General features: G+C 38.1%; 1 long non-coding RNA gene across 1 annotated transcript; it reads right to left on the bottom strand.

Annotated features, from left to right (window-relative positions):
• Positions 1-1,964: 1,964 nt before the first annotated feature.
• On the bottom strand, positions 1,965-3,537 carry LOC112949230. Its single transcript, XR_003249773.1, has 3 exons — positions 3,489-3,537; positions 3,301-3,404; positions 1,965-2,123 (listed from the first exon to the last, which is right to left on the bottom strand). It is a non-coding gene; the product is annotated as an uncharacterized LOC112949230 (long non-coding RNA).
• Between the last annotated feature and the right edge of the window lie 688 nt (positions 3,538-4,225).

The raw sequence follows: 4,225 nt of genomic DNA, 5'->3' as shown, positions 1-4,225 counted from the left end.
TTTTTTTTTTTTTTTTTTTTTTTTTTTTTTTTTTTTTTTTTTCCTCTTCTCTTTCCTCTCTTTCTCTCCTGAAAATGCTTACAGTGCTGACAAACAAAAAAGATTTTTAGTTTTACATCAAATTTTCCCGAGTTGATGAACCATGTGAACCAATGGCCAAAGCATTTGCTTAAGCTAATCTGTCCATTTGAATGTCCACATAATCTACTAATCAGTCTGGCTCAGGCACATGGAGGTGGCCACACCATTTCTGTGCTCCAGGTTCTTGAGTGCTCATGATGGTTAAGGCATTTTACACAGTATCCCTTACATTGAAATTTTACTGTTGTCTTTTGGGAAACTTTTTGTTTGGAAGACTTCTATTTTCATTTTCTTTCTCTTCAAATACACACACCCCTCACTCATGTCTGTATTTCTCAATATTATTCTTATGTATGWTCCTTATGAGTACAGATTGCTGAATACACATTATACTTCATACATAATAGAGTACAATAACATATGCTAGCCTCACTATTGGAGCTCATATATCCARTACAGAAGTCATGTGCTGTAACACAGGTTTTACACAGACATTGTGTAAATGGATTTTGGAGAGATTCCATAGCAAACTCACGCTCTCCTTGAAATATTAGGAGTTTTATCACTTAGATCTACTTGTGGAGGTTTAGCCTGTAGCTATGAATTCTTGTGAAGTGTACATTTCCTTTTGGATTATGTCTTCTTATCCTAAGATAAGCAACTATACTTACATTTGGTACATTTGCTAAGAAACCCAAACTTGTTAATTTGCAGATGTGAGAACTTAGCAGCGCAAGGCTTGATTTATTTGCTTGCTCAGGGTCATGTGCTATAAATAGCTTTGGCTTCTTTTCACATGGCACAAAAAACATAAATTGTTCTGAGGAGAATCATGCAAGTGTGTCCCACTCAGATGTAGTACTTAAATCCCTTTTCATTTCCATTTTTTTTCCTATATTCTTTATTATATTTTAAACACTTACTTAAAAAGATTTGCAATGGCGAGATATTTTTTTTGAAGGGTAGAAATCTGTTCTTAGAAACTAGGTTTCAAATATCCAGATTTRTTTTTTCCTTTCTTTTAATAGGGTGAGAAGAGATACAATGATGTGCTAAAGAGTCTTGCGATGCCTGCAGTCTCTGAAGTTGTGCTGAGGCCGGATGCAGCGTACAGCCTGTTACGGAGGGCTGGTGGGATGCACACCCTTTGAAGGGTCAAGTTTTGGCACACAGAAATGCTGTCATTTGCTGAAGAGAATAAAGTTTAAATTATGTGGATTCTGCTGTCCTTAGTTTTACAGCAGATGCCTATGCAAACATGCTGCCTGGATTTGGGATGAAGTCTTTGAATAAAGTATAATACCCTCCTTTTCTAGGTTAAAGATGCTAATCCAGATTAAGAAAGGAATCAAATTGTCAGATCTTGATCCTGCAATTAAAGGGACCAGTGTTATACAACACTATAAGAACACACCCAGCCTCCAAGCAAACATTCTTTTCTCATTCACAAGGACCAACAGAGTGTTTCCAAAGTTATACCCAGAAATCAGTGTCTCAGACAGGGGCAGAAACATCTAAGCACTGAATAGTGTTCTGACATTTTTCTGTCAGATTAACAGAGATTTAGCAGAGGTCTTCTAAAAATAATAAAAATAAAAATAAAAATAAAAATAAAAATAAAAATAAAAATAAAAATAAAAATAAAAATAAAAATAAAAATAAAAATAAAAATAAAAATAAAAATAAAAAATTTAGGTGGTGAGCACTGAGAGGAAAACCAGGGGACATCTATTCATCAGTTTTCTAAATACCCTATAATAAAGGAAGATACTGACAGGTACATCCTCTGTTCACTGTTGCATTACTGTGGCCATGGTGTGCACAGAAACCCTGTTTATGCAGGRCATAATAGCTTCCATGGCTTTTGTTTTAAATAGGGCCTGTGGATCAGAATTGCATTCCTTCTGGAAGATGAGGTGCAGCTGATGCACAGGAACTTCATCAACACTAAATAACTGAGAAAAGAATGTGCTCTTCTTCCTGATCCATGGAGTTCAGAAATGTGTCATCCTGCTGGCTTTAGGCGGGTTTCAGCATCTGTTCTGCAACACAAGGTTTCAGGCAGTATTACTGAGGTCTTGTGACCCTAAGACCAGAGAATTTGCCTTTACAAACAACCGTTTCCACTGTTGCTTTCTTCTTTCATGCAGGATTTTAGGTCTCTCAAACAGCTATTTCCCAAGATTTTTTTTCCTACGAGGATTTCTTTTTCTTCTGGGAACTGAACTTCAGAGGGAGGTTAAGGAGGTCATGCCTTCATAAAATTAATCAGAGGATCAGAGGCATTGAACTAGATGCTGTTGCCTTTCCAAATTCAAGACAAATCTGTAACGTGCATTTTGTTAAAAAAATAATAAAGAAACCCATCAAATCATTCAACACTCCTTACAGATATTTCATTAAGGAAACAAACAACCCTTCTCCCTCAAATCGCATCATCACATGAGGAAACCACCATGCAGTGCATTTTTCAGTCTATTTCTCTACAGAATGCCCTTTTCAGGGAACGCATGCTGGGCTCAGAAGGAATAGATATGTCAGCCTTTACATACATAGGGACAGGCAAAACAACGCTCTTTCTGGATCTGGAGTAGGACACATTGAACTACTTGTTTTAGGACTATAACCAAAGTTTTGTTTAATTCCAGTCCATTTATCTTGTACTGGCAAAACTGGATAGTAGCTCTTGAACTGCTGCTCAGTGTTGGCTCTCGCATGTGTTAAGGGATACTGGACTTCAGTGTGATCCACATACTCTTGTGCAGTCTGGCATTTTATGAGCTGTACTCTGCTCACCACTATCCACGTTCCTTAATGCAGGTGAGGAACTAAAGGACATCAAATTGCGGGGACGGCTGTAAGGTTATGGCAGAGGTCTCTCTGCTTTGGCAGCTCATCTTAGTTGGCAGGAATGCAGTATTTTTTCCTCATAATATTTCCACATCCTAAGGCAAATTTGTAACTCCAAAAGTCAGAAAATTCTGTTTTCACCCATTGGAAGCCTCTTCCATTATTAGCATATATATATATATATATATATTTTTTTGCACACTGAAAGCAGCTATTCCATGTGCTTTGAACACAAAAGGTTTGGAGGTGGAAGACCAAGCTTTGTTCTCATTCACACTGGTGAAACAACCTCTGACTCCTCCTATGAGCAAGCATTGGCAATCTGACCCCAAATTCTCTTCCAAGAGCAATAAGCCATCAGGTACCTACCCAGGCAGGGGATTGCCACTGAGCAATTGGAAAATAAGCAGTACTGGTCAGTAACATGTTGCTCTGCCATCCTCAAGCAGCCTGGGACGCTATTCATCTTCCAGCTGTTCCAAGAAAATAGTCACTGGAGGACACCAGTCCTGGGAGGTGTTACCCCACATGAGTGCCCCGGCAGGGTCATCACTCACCTGCACTCACAGCTTCCACCAGCCCTTCAAATCCAGCTGCACTGCAGTCTGTAGCAGATCTGCAGAGACCATGCCCCCAGCAGGCAGCAAACAGGGAATAAGTGACTAGAAAGAGGGCAATCCCAACACAGTGTGTTAATTAGGATGATTAATTGCAGGGTTACTGGTTAATTAATTTGAAATGTCTGGCTCAGCAGAATTCAGTCTGCAGGTTTACTTTTATGGCAGAGATTCTAAGTTATGAAGTCAAAATAGTCTTACAATACACAAAGCATCAATGCTTTAAACTAAAAAAGGCAGSTAAACAGAGAACATTAGTGCAAATACTAATAAATAATATAAATATAAATAAATATAAAATATCTGGTGTCTATATTACCTTCACAGAAATGCTATATTACAAAGTTTTTTCTTCAAGTTGTTTCACTGCCAGTCATTCACTGGGTCATTCATGCTCATGCTGTGATCATTTCTTTTTATTTAATGTGATTTCCTGTGTTTCACTGATCTCTGGAGGTCCTTTTTACTTCAAGTTATACTTCAAATACAGCTGTAATTAGCACCAGTGTCAAGTTGCTGCTACTGTTAAGGTGCTGCATTTGCACAGTGAAGACTTCTGCTTGCTTTTATTTTCATCTGCTCCCACATTTTAGTTTCATTTTGCTCCTAAAATACTTCTAAGCCCTTAGGACTTCTAAAGAACATGGAACCTGTGCAAGCTCAGGATTAAGACATAT

Source organism: Nothoprocta perdicaria, unplaced genomic scaffold (genome assembly GCF_003342845.1).
Source record: "Nothoprocta perdicaria isolate Ctin4 unplaced genomic scaffold, notPer1 scaffold_29, whole genome shotgun sequence".
NCBI classification, from domain to species: Eukaryota; Metazoa; Chordata; class Aves; order Tinamiformes; family Tinamidae; genus Nothoprocta; species Nothoprocta perdicaria.
This window is presented reverse-complemented; position numbering and strand designations above follow the sequence as displayed.